We start from the raw sequence: 13,688 nt of genomic DNA, 5'->3' as shown, positions 1-13,688 counted from the left end.
TCGTCTCTATAATGAAAGAAAAAGAGTTCTAACTTATTTACATGCTCACAAGTTATTATAGTTGAGTTTCGAAAGTGAGTCGTTAAATCTGAAAACGATAAAATAAGAGCAGTCGGTTAACAATTATGGGCCCAGGTCCGATGTATAAGGGGTAAAACTGGACCTGTGCCATCCTTATTCAGATGTTGGGCTTAGCTAAATGATTCTACACATGTTCAAACTTTAAGAATCCGAAATGAAAGAGATACCTAATGAAACCCGTTTTTAACGAATTTAGATGAGCAAGTTGTTAACTAAAATAGTTTGAACTATTGAGTAATCAACCTAAGGCCTGATGTGTATTTGGAACATGTTGTTTAATCGAACAAATTGAACTAGCAGAATGTTACAACTACACTATTAGTCCTTTTAAACTAAAAACCTACGGGGAAGAAGTTTACAACTTAAACTGCTATAGGATAGTGCCCATGCTATACATAACCAACAACTACCTGATTCTAGTGAAGGAACCTAGCTAACATATATACAACCGAGATTCAGTATATAACCAGAGTTTACATGGGCAACGCATATAATGTTCTAACTACAGACAGTAAAAGAAAGAAAAGACTACATTAAACTACAGCTTCAAATCTTTCCCATTTTTTGCATTCATGCTTCGAGTAGCTTACAAGATGAACCAGTGTATCAGTTTGTGTACCTGGTATTTGGAAAGCAAGGAAAGAAGATGAAGATCAGTAGAAGCAGCAGTAGTGTAAATACACAGCAACAACAGGTTCAGCAACACATCAAAACCAGTAATGACCAGTAGAATAACCCAGTAACAGATTGAAAACCAGCAATACCAGAATGCAATCGCAGTCAAAGCAGAAAAGAGACGGATACAAGACGCAGTAGTTTACTGATTTTGAATAACACTCAAGGAAAAGCAGCCTGAAATTATTCAAGTAAAAGTTCAGCTTGTTTTTCTCTTTTTGCTCTCAAATTCTGATTTCTCAAAATTTAATCAACTCTCTCAACTTTTTTCCTCTCTCATCCTCTCTCTATGTAAAAATGACTCTATTTATAACCAACACTCTTGTCTTAAACCACTAACCCGAAATATTCCCATAATTGCATGCCTTGCACCTACTACTTAATATTTTTCTTATTTAATTCCCTTGTTTCCCCATGCGTACATATTTTGTCCCCCACTATATTAAACAAATACATTATTCCTACTCCATTATGTCTTGTCCTCCACCATATTAAATAAATGCATTATTCCCACTCCATTATGTTTTGTCCCCCACTACGTATTATTTTATGCATTATTTTAATATTATTTAATACTTAGTGGATAGAGCGCTCATTAATTATTTTTAAGACTCATTTAAAATCCCGAAAATGCCTCCTGAAACTACTGAAATTACCATTCTACCCCTGAAAATACTGCAATTTACCATTCTACCCCCATCAGCTATACCCAATTTGCCTAATCAATTCTAACCAAAATACAATAGCTATAACCAATTCATCTAACCAATTAACCAACTAATAATCAAACTCTGAATGAACGAACTCACTAAACAAAGTCCTAATGGAACAAGATTCATGAATTAACAACAGAGTCAGATTCATAATAGAACAAACTTAATGGAACAAGCAAGAATATTTCCATCACTAAACTTGATCATCAATCGAACTCAAAACAGTAGGAAAGCCGTCAAAACGCACACACACACATAATTTCAACGAATATGCAGTAGGAATATCATGCAAAATTTTTATCAAAAATGTAAACACACATATTTGTTGAACTCTGCTTGAAAACACGTATCAAAAAATGAAAACACATATTTGCGAAAATTTTATCAAAAAAATGAAAACACATATCATGCTAACGATCTATGCTAAATTTTATCATGCTAAATTTTATCAAAACCAAAGAAAAAGCAACAAAAATTCGCGAACGAGCTATGGCTGACCTTTATGCTAACGATCCGATGTCGAACAATGTTGAACCTCCGGCGAAACACAGCTTCGTTCAGAACACTGTTTCGACGCTCGACTAACAGACACGGATTCGAACGGAACCTCGACGCACTGCAACTCGACGAACTTGACACTGATTCTCGAATGGCTAGTGTTTGGAGACGAAGCTGGGGGATAACTGTTTCAGGTCGTGAGGCTGCTGGAGATTGATGGACTGGGTGTCGAAGCTGAACGTCAACAGAATGTGGAGCTGTGTGTGTGTTGCGACGTGAAAACGAAGCGGAAGGGGAGGTCGTCGATGGAGCTGGTCGTTCATGGCTGTCGTTAGACGATGGTGGAGCTGGAGGGTGGTGACGATGAAGATGATGGAGGCTGGCTGTTGGTCGTCGATGGCTGGAGCTCGACGGACTGTTGATGGTCACCGCTGGAGCTGCTGGTCGTGGACAAGCTTGAGCCATGGACGAGCTTGAGGGGCAGCCATGGATGGTGTCGCTATTGGGAGATGGAGGAGGGTGTTCATGCTGTGCGTATGTGTGTGTGTGTCGACGAGAAGGGAGGTGAAGGGGATGACGGGGGAGGGTGGCCATTGGAGGGGAGCTTGGGGTGTTTGGAGAGGATGAAGAGGGAGCGGGGCGGGTAGTTTTTAGGTTTAGGGTTTGGGGGGGAATGAAAATAAAAATGAAGAAAAGGGGTTGGGCGGGTGGTTTGGTTATGGGGCGGACTGGGTCGGGTTGACCCGGTATGGGTTCGGTTCTTTGGGCCTGTAGTTTAAAATTTTGAAGAAGAGGCCCAATCCGATTTTCGTCTATTTTTGTTCTTTTCTATTTATTCAATTTCCTAATTAGTAAAGATAAAATGTTAAGATTAAATTATAAAACCCAAAATTATCTAAAAATACTAATTAGCTCCTAATAACAATTAACACACAATTAAATAGCAATTAACGATAAAATCATACAATTTGGACGTTAAATGCTAAAAATGCAAAATACATATTTTTATGATTTTTTCATTTTGTAAAACAAACTTAATTACTCCTAACTGTAGAATTAAATATTAAATGCAAATGCGACATATTTTTATATTTTTTATTAATATAACAAATAATCATGCACAGACAAAAATACAAATAATTATCCAAAAAAATGCCACAAAAATTCAAAAATTGCACACAAAGGAAAATTGTTTTATTTTGGATTTTTGGGAGTAATTCTCATATAGGGCAAAAATCACGTGCTCACAAAGTGCAATATAAATAGAGACATATTGTTCGGGATGTTGTAAGTTAAACTGAAAACATACCAGTAAAAATGAGAGAATAAGTGCAGAGTGAGGAGTGAAGAACAGTAGAATGAAGGGAAGTAGAGCAGTAGAATGGTAGAGTAATGTAATCACTCAGTTTTGGCTTGCAACTGACTAAGTATCAAGTAAACAGCAAGAGAAGCAAGAGAGTATGTATGTGTGTAAGAGAGAGTTTAGAACAGTGGAATTGTTCATCTGTTATGCTAAAGAGAGGGTAGAGTATTTATAGTTTGAGAACAGGCAGAAAAATAAGGTAATAAGTATTGACTTAGCATAGTTATAGAAATAATACAAATTAGAATCAATTAAAGACCCGGACTCCCTTCAATTAGGAAGTCATAGTTCAAACGGGTACAAGTTGTATCAAATAAGGAAAAGAATTACTTATAAGACTGATTTTACCATAATAGGAGTAGTAAAAGCATGTAGCATGTAATAAGGACTAAGTACAGAATATTTCCAAGTAAGGAAAGTACACGTTAAATAACTAACAACATATTTGTGCACATAAATAAGGTAGAGTGCAATTTTAATTCTGAAAGTTAGTTCCAAGAATCATGAATGAGATTGAAAATCACAGGAATCAGCACTAACTAAGGAAAGTATCACAAAAATAAGGAAGCAATTTGAAAAATCAGTACAGAATTACAAGGAAAATACACAAAATCATAGATTCTGGGAAGATATCGCAGGTCACAAAAATCAATATAAATTATTATGTGAATAATCAATAAAACAAATAGTCAAACCTATTAAACGATAAATAACATTTGTTGAACAAAATCAGAGAAACCGTAAGAAAAAATTAGAGCAGGAAGCACAAAAGCATATAGAACATACATGAAACCTAGAATGTTCATGAGAGACATGCAAACACATTGCAAACAGACTCAAACTTCAAATCGAACCAGAAGTATTAGGATTTCTTAATAAAAATGAATCGAGCAAAAGAAAAGGCTCAGGTGATGTTTAAACATGCTAAAAATCATAAAGTAATTACTAAAAATCATAAATAAATCGTTTTTGCAAAAGGGATTTGAAACCCTAGTCTGGAAAATGAGGAAGTCGTTTGAAATTAGATAAATATTTTGAGGAAAACAGGTGAGAACCTTAAAAGACACATAGATCCATCACATATCTAAAAAGATCAGAGGATTTAAAGCTAGGGTTTCTAGAGAAAACCCAAAGGAGGAGAAAAGAGCTTAAAATATTACCGGCCTTTGGCCGGAAAATGTAGAGATCTTACTCAAGCAGCCATAGGTGGCCGGAAAACATGGCATGAGACCGTAGATGGGAGTGGACCGCCTCAGGGTCAGTTGAGAACCTCCACCGGTGACACAAGTGTGAAAGACGGATCCATAAGGTCTATGAGAGGTGAAAACTTCATGGTCTCTCGCGAGGAGATGACCGGAGAGGTGAGAGACAGAGCTCAGGAGACGAAGGTTCTAGAGAGAGTTAAGAGGATTCAGAGAGATGGGTGAGAAGTGAGACGGGGGAAAATGAGAAATGGGGGTAGTCGTTTAGGGGTTAATATAGTAAGTATTAATCTGGGTCGTTGATTTGAATTAATCAATGGCTCAGATCGAACGAGGGTTGGGCCGGGTAAGATTTTAAGTTTGGGTTGGGTAACTAGGCTAGTTTATTGGGTTAGGGGTCTGGGTTAATTAGGATAGAATTGGAATTTAAAAATGGCTAGTTGTTAAATACTCCATAAAAATAGATAAATAATTTATAAATATGGGTAATAATTATAAAAAACCAAATTGATGCTTAATAAACTAAATTAAAATGATTAATTAGTATTAAAAATATAAATAATTAATTATTGAGTAAAACATAGCACAAAATATATAATTAGGCTATAATTGCAAAACCATTGCAATTATAACTAGATAGTGCCAGTTTGGCTAATTTGTGAAATACATTTGGTCTTAATAGGACAAAAAATGATATATTAAATCAAGAAATGCTTTTGAAACCAATTGTAATGCAATTTATAATTAATTATTAGAGATAAAAATACTGGATAAATAAAAATAAATTAGTAAAAATATGAGAAAAATTATAGAAAAATACCAATTGTTATGAAAACCTAATTTTGAAGGTATATATGCAAATTAAAGATAATTTGAGGAAAAATTGGGTATCAATAAGGAGGACCCTCAAAATTCCGACATAAGAAAGTTACAATGCCTTTGAAATGTGTCACAGTCGTTAGTTCATCAAAAGTTACTTGATATATCAATACGCTTCCAAAACAATCCTATTTTCTTTTTATCAACAAATGCGTATTTTCCGAAAATTTTATAACAGTCAGATGCTACCCGGGGAACTTGAAGGGGGCTTCTGGAGCGGAGCAAAGCAAGGCCGGCAGGTGAAGCAAGAACCAACCTCCCCTCATGAAACTTACGATTTTTCTTTGAGTGCAGGCACATTTGACAATATTATTCGTACACAAAGCAAATTCACCACCCATCCGGCCGTTAAACGCTGAACCTATCCTAGCTAAGAGATATTCTACCCTTATCTGCTATTTTCTCTTTGCCTGAGTCTAATCTCTGACTCCACATTTGCGTGAGTCTAATCCTTAACTCCACATTTGCATGAGTCTAATCCTTGACTCCACATTTGCATGAGACTAAGCCATGTCTCCAATCCTGCATGAGTCTAAGCCCTGACTCCATATTTGCATGAGTTTAATCCTTGACTCCATATTTGCATGAGACTAAGCCATGTCTCCAATCCTGCATGAGTCTAATCTCTGACTCTACATTTGCATGAGTCTAAGCCCTGACTCCATATTTGCATGAGTCTAATCTCTGACTCCATATTTGCATAGGACTAAGCCATGTCCCGAATCTTGCATGAGGTTAAGCTCTACCTCCATATTTGAATAAGGTTAAGCACTGCCTTCTCCCTACATGAGTCTAATCTCTGACTCCATATTTGCATGAGTTTAATCTATGACTCCATATTTGCATGAGTCTAAGCCCTGACTCCATATTTGCATGGGACTAAGCCCTGTCCCGAATCTTACATGAGGTTAAGCTCTACCTCCATATTTTCATAAGGCTAAGCACTGCTTTCTCCCTGCATGAGTCTAATCTCTGACTCCATATTTGCATGAGTCTAAGCCCTGACTCCATATTTGCATGGGACTAAGCCATGTCCCGAATCTTAAGCTCTACCTCCATATTTGCATAAGGCTAATCTCTACCTTCATTTGCATGAGACTAAGCTCTGTCTCTATACCTGTATGAGGCTAAACTCTGCCTCCAATTTACATTATTTAGCCGAGACTAAGCGATGTCTCTCCGGCACCATCTATTTGTTTTTCAATCGAGCAAAGCTCTGCCCTCCATTTCACAAGACTAAGCCTTGTCTTAATACATCATATTATTGCATCTCATGGGCTAAATTATCGCCAATCTATCTAAAGGCGTCATAGTCTAAAGGCACCATCCTCATAGCCTCAATACACCATGCCATGGCCTAAGGATCTCTCAAATTTGCATATCATTATTCAAAGGAATCATAGTCCATAGGCACCATCCTCATTTCCCGAGGACACCATTTCATGGCCTGCGAATCCCTTATCATACGCTTCATGGCCCAGGACATCATGGTCTAAGGACATCATCCTTATTGTCCGAAGACAACTTTCATGGTGTAAAGGGAATTTGCATCATGTTTAAATTATCGCAAATACATTTGTAGCACTTTTTATCTGAGGTAACCAATAGGAAATCGCTATCCTAGCAGGAGTGATCTCGCTCCAGTTCCCTCTGACCGCCCACCGTAGCCGCTTCAACATCTCGTGTTCGTTCTTACAATAATTTCATCGGCATATACCGCGGTGAACCCAGAACTACACATGGCTTGATTCCTGTAAAACCAGGGATAGGTAGGCAACTCGGAAACCAGAGCTCGACCTCTGTTTTTCAAAACATCTCGTCCGGTCAAAATTGGTCATCATTTCTTTACCCAAAAACTTTTTCATCCTTCCCGGGTAAAGAGGAGCAGTTGTTGATACCCAATTTTTTCTCATATATTTTTAATATACATAAAATCCTCCAAAATAGCATGTATATGCATATATAGGCATGTACAAGGCTTTCATTATTTTTTCCATAATTTTAAGGGTTTAAATTGATTTATTTTCTCCCTTTTATCCATAAAATCCCCAATAATTATTTTTAAAATTATTATTTTGATGATTAATTTATTTCATTTCTATACTTATGCCAAAATAGGGCTAATGTGATTTTTATGTATTTTTACAATTACATTTAATACTTTTAAAGCTAAATTGCATATAATTGCAATGTTAGCCCATGTTAAGATATAATTATATTTTATATCCATAAAATTGGTCCTTATATTTTTAAAATGTTAATTATGTATTTTAAATTATTTTGTCACCTTAAATAATTTTCTAGAAATTGCCTACTATTTTAATAAATTAAATAAGAAAAAACTGGCTATTTAAATAATAGCCAAATTTTGCTTTCAATTATAGCCAAAATTGGACCCCTTTCCAGCCCAATTTCACACCCAAATTACCTGACCCATACCCTATTAACCTGTACCCAAACCCGGAACCCCCCTACCCATTTAAATCTTGATCGTTGATCTCCCAGATCAATGGTCCAAATAATTCCTTTCCTTTTTAATTTCTAAACAACCCCAACTCTAATTCATTTTTCCAAAGCCACCACCTTCAGTTTCTCTCTTATCTCCACTCTTCTCTCAAACCTAACCCTAGACTTCTCCACTCACCTCCTTCTCCGGTCATCTCCGACGACTATCCTTTTCAACCCAAGCCTCCAATGGGTCTCTCATCACCCTGCTCATCATCTGTAAGGTCTTCAAGGATCTTGGGCCATGTCAATTTGGACCTAGGGTTTCTGTTTCTATTACTTATGGATTCTCCGGTGTGATATGGGCAAAATCACACCTTATATGTCACGATCGGTAAAGTTGCAATAGGTTCTTTCGATTTTTACTTGGGTTTCCATTTGAAAGCCTAACTCTCTCCTGAATCTCTCAAATCTATGTTATTTTTATGCTTTAAACCTTTTTCCTTCTGTGATTTTCTTATTCTTGAGCTTTCTTCTGAAAGATCTCCCTTGTTTATCTTGACTGATTCTATGTTCTTACTACTTTTTAACTCAACTCTGTTAAAAAGCCCTAATTATTAAAAAAAAAATTCTATACTTGTTTTTGTGAGTTAGCATGATTTTCTTTACTTGTTTCTGTGAGTTAGCATGATTTTCTTTACTTATTTCTGTGAGTTAACATGATTTTCTGTGTGTTGGCCTCATTTTCTTTACTTGTTTCTATGTGTTAGCTTGGCTTTCTTTACTCCCCTTCTATGTGTTAGCATGATGTTCTTCATTTTTGGTCTCGTGGTTAGCATGATTCTCTTTGCCCTGGTTCTATATGTGTTAGCATGATTTTCTTTGTCTTGGTGGCCACCATGCTTCGAATATGTTTTGTTGAATCTCTAGACTACTTACATCACCTCTACATGACTGTCTTTGCTCATCTCTTGTTTCTCTCTGCCTATATAATTGACCTTGTTTGTTTGCTACTTCTGTTCAATCGTCTCTATTTATATGTTGAGGTATACAGAATCATGACCCCCCCTCCATGAGTGATTCTGATTTTCCTTAACTTTTGGTAATTGAAAGGTTTTCCTTCAAAGCCCTATAATTTTACTCGCATGTTTGAATTAACTGATTTTATTACCTTATTTACTATAGTACTTTATTTTACTTAGTATTTCCTTAATTGGATCCTTCTGAATTTGGTCCTAATTGACTACTTTTACCTAATGAATTCTGGCTCCTTTCGTTGTTTAATTATGCACTGATTCTTCTTTTCCCCTTATATGGTACTGAATCTTCTGCTTGGCCTTGACCCCCTTAACTCAAGGAAGTACTTCCTTGATTCTCTGAAGTAATTGATTTTGATTTCTTAAATTAGTACAGTACTATGATTTTTACCTTATTCCACTACCTACTTTCAACTATAAATACTCCAAGTCTTTCACAAACAACACACACACTTGGCTTCAGAAAACCCCTCTCTTACTTAAACTCACTGTGTTATTCTACTATTATTAACCGGCTGCAAGCCAAGGCTAATCAGCTGTACTTTTTGGTTCTTTTATTTTGCTTACTTTCATCTTCACTGGTATGTCCTAGTTTAATTTAAAGTCTCAACAACAACATGTTTCTCTTCTTGTTTCAGTTTCTTTTATTTTTAGCCTGCTTTTACTTGTGATTTTGTTGTGAAGTTTGTAGCTAAGCATGCTAGTATGACTCCCCTCCCTTTAAATTCATGTACTCCCTTATGTGATTCAAGCATGCCTGGACAATTGTATTCTTTTACCTACTGTGCACTTACCACTTTGTGAAGCCCAAATCCCCATTCCCCTCTATGTGTTCATGAATGGTTTGTGATTAAGCCAGTGTCAAAACTATCTTTGAGCATGTCCATACCAGTCCTAATACTCATGTTGGGGTCATGTGTCTGCAGTCAATGTATGTGTATCCCCAAAACCCCTTCAACCCCTGCATGATTACTGAATTCATTCACTTGTTGTGTGTGGTCTTATCCTGAAGTGTTTGAATTCTGTTTACTAATCCAACTTCTTTTCAACAATCTCTGTTACTAACTGCTTTCAAAATAGACCTTTCAGTCCAGTCTTTAATAAACTTCTTTCAAACATGTTGTGAGCACGTGATTTTTTCCCTACATGAAATACTCCCATAAATTCAAAACAAAGTAATTTTGTTTCATTATTTGCAATTTTGTGAATTTTGTGGCATTTGCTATTAGTTATTTGCATTTTTTGTTTGTGCATTTTGTTTGTTAATTAATAAAAAATACAAAATATGCTGCATTTGCATTTAGGATTTAATTTTTGCATGTTTGAAATAATTAGTAATTTAGTGTTTATAAAACGGGAAAATCACAAAAAAATAGTTCATTTTTGCATTCTCGTTTTAATTTCTCGAATTTTGTTAGTTTTCTTTAAGTTGGTATTTAATTAGTATGGTAATTAATTTTAGAGATTAACTAGTTTAATTTGATAGGATAATATTAGTTTTAATAATTTAGGATATATTTCTAATTTTGGAAAGAAAAGAAATTTGGAAATTGAAAAAAAGAAGAAAAAAGATTCAAAAAACAAAGGGGAACTCGGATCTGGGCCAATTAATTAAACCCCCCCCCTTCAGCCCAATTGCCCCCTCGTACCCGCCTAATTCCGGCCCAAACCCGCCTATACCCGGTCCGGAGTTCCCTTTCAAGTGAAACGACGCCGTTTCAGCTATTGCCAATCTGAGTCGTTGATCCTCACTTGATCTAACGGCTCGGAACTAAAGCTGGGGAAGTATATATATGTCCGAATACACCCCCCTCCCCCCTCAGTTCATCGTCCCCAACAGCCCAACTTCAGAACCCTGTCCCCGCAAACACTAGTAGCCGCCTCAGAATTCCCCACCGTCTAGTGGCGGTGTCAGCGTCCAATCGCCACCAAATTAACACCCTGAACTCCTTTCCACCTCCCTATCCCAAATCTCCACACAGTTCCTCTTGAATCCCCTTCCATCGCCTCGAATCTCAGATCTGAGGTTAGCACCGGAAACCCTAAAATTCCCAGATCCACCCAAAATCTCATCATGCAACCCCTCATCTCCCTCCAGCCTCAAATACATGTTGGTTTCATCTCAAAATGGCCCCTAGTGGCAAAGTAGAGGTCCGGATTGCCAAGTTTCTCCTTGGGATTCTTTTCCGGCTTCGCAAGGTCAGGTGAACCTAATACCGTCATTAATCGTTTGTCTTCTATTGAGGACAACCGATTAATGACCGTCAAAGGTTTGCTGCCTCTTCCAAGGTTGTTAGAGTTCATGCGGTTCTTACCGAAGCAGGTTTGGAATAATTTCCCTTTGCATCGATTGGTTTTTCTCTTCTGTTTGTTTGCTCGGTTTGTTTTATAGCTTTTCAGAATCTTCGTCTCTTGATTAATGGCATTATGTTCTGATTGCGAGATTCTTAGTTAGCTTGTTTGCGTAGTTGTCGATGGCAATCAGCTTCGTAAGGTTTGCGTTTAATTTGGTTTTAATTCACGAAATATTCTTTTATTTTCCGTTGGGTTTCATGTCACATTTTGTGAATTAATTTTGGAATTGAGTCAAGTATAGTTCATCGTTCGCATTAATTCTTGTTTCACAAATATTTTTTGAATTCATGTTTATGTGTGAAGGGTATGCAAGCCAAATTCTCATAATTTCAATAATTGTTTTGGGTTTCAATTTGTTTGGAAGTGTCAGCCCGTTTGTTTACTGTTATTGAGATTGGGGGCAGTCAGAATTTAAGGGGGGTAAGTGAATAATAGGGAACTTTAGGGGGTAATTTTGGAGATTGTTTCAACCTAAGGAATCTTTAATAACTGATGGAAGCTTCCTAAATGGACAGCTACCCAAAATATTTAGGGAAAACAGGCTGTAAGTTGAAAATATTTGAAGGAAATGGACAGCTGTCCGAAAATTCAGTTTTGAAAGATGCCCTATGAGGGTATTTTGGAAAATCTGACTGCCTTGCCTTGGAAGGCACACAGCAGACCTTCAGCCTTTTAAAAAGAAAGATTTCTTCTCATTCAAGTCAGTTTTTTGGTTACACTTTATAGAGAGAAAAGGGGCTGAAAAATCAAAAAATGAGAGACAGCTAAAAAAATACAAAAAGTATTGTTCCATTGAAAATCTTTAGGGAAATTCTTGTGGTACTGATTCTTTGATAAGTTCCGAGCAACTGAAGTTTTAAAAGAGCTAAATATATTTTGGTATACAAGTTTTGGTCCACTGTTGGGTAGATTTTGGTTTTTGAGTTGTATGTGATATCACTGTGGGTACAAACTGGGCTAAAGTGGTCTTTCTTCAATCATTTCTGGGATGATTTTGTTGCTAAGTCCTGTTCCTGCTACTGATTCCACTCCTAATTCCTCATTTCTCTATTTTGCTTTTCAATTTCCAGGTATTTCCTTCAAACCTTGAACGGAAATGAAGCTTTGTACGGCAATTGTGCTTGAATTATGTAGTTTGAGTTGAAGAAATCGATCGCTGCCCTTTCCATATTACTTTACCAGTCGTGGTGTTCGATATATGTTGTCTTCATGTTCCTACTAGATTCACATAAGTTATTTACTTATTACCGTACCTTTTAAATTCTTTATGATGTTGTATAAAGTTCTCCCTCTCACTCGCTTAACTTGAAAGTTGAAGGGTTTTGATCATGTGTAGGAACAGTAGGGAATAATTGCAAAGAATTTTAGTGGTGTCGGATGTGTTTTAGGTCTGTTTGGGGTCTATTGAGACCAGTATTGTTGGCTTGAGTGCATGCTTTAGTTCAGTTATAAACTTGTAGATTGAGGCCTGTTTATTAGACAGACATTATTCGCTGCTGAGGAGACTCGATAACGAGTCTTTAAGCTTCCAGTAGATTACCCTGAAACTTGATTTGGGCTCATTGGGCCCAAAGCTCATGATCTTGCGATATGGCCTTGTGAGTCCAAGGCAGTCCAAGGGAAAAGATGTTGGTTTTTCACTACTTCACATTGCTTTAAGCTGATTGGTGTTCAATACAATATGTACAATCGATAAGTTCCCGGGTGTGCTTTGTTTTGGAGGTTGCAGTTGGGACTTTAACGCTGGCACCGCGCCTCCGGCATGCTCTAAATTTCATTTTGGACTCCTATGGTACTTCGTAATTTGGGCCTGTTATTGATGTGGGTCTGTAGTGGGTTGGGTTATATATTAATGAGACGTTGTTGCATTTCGTTAAGTCACTTGTTTACTAAGGTGGAATTCAAATCACTTTAAACCTTTAGTTAATTAGCTAGACCTTTTAAAAAATGGATTGAGGCACACCTGACTAGTCAAATGTATAGCTCGTGGCCTTAGCAATTCTGACTCGATTTTAGGAATAAATGTTGAATAGTCGTAGAGGAACCTTTAGGACCATTTAAAATACAATTGTGATTGTGTACACGTTCGCGTTACATGATTACAATTCTAAAAATCGATTCAGAGTATGCGTTCGCGCAACTTCGAACAAACTTTCTTAATAATAAAAGCGGATTCTCGTATGGTATTAATTAAATTAGTTCATATAGTCTGAAGTGCGTCGAACACCACTTAATCATACAAATGATGAATGTTTATAGTTTGATTTAAATATGCGCAACTTTGGCCAAATCTTTTCATATATAACAATAAAGTGTTATTAATTGTGGACACGTTCGCGTGACATGATTTTTGACGTGCCAAACAAATAGGTACACGTACGCGTGACTCGTTTCAAGATAATTTTATTAATTAAAAAGCGGTTAAGAGGCGAAAGCACAT

The sequence above is a fragment of the Nicotiana sylvestris genome, chromosome 11 (assembly GCF_000393655.2).
Source record: "Nicotiana sylvestris chromosome 11, ASM39365v2, whole genome shotgun sequence".
NCBI lineage: Eukaryota > Viridiplantae > Streptophyta > Magnoliopsida > Solanales > Solanaceae > Nicotiana > Nicotiana sylvestris.
The sequence above is the reverse complement of the archived record's forward strand: the minus strand, read 5'-3'. Positions refer to the sequence as shown.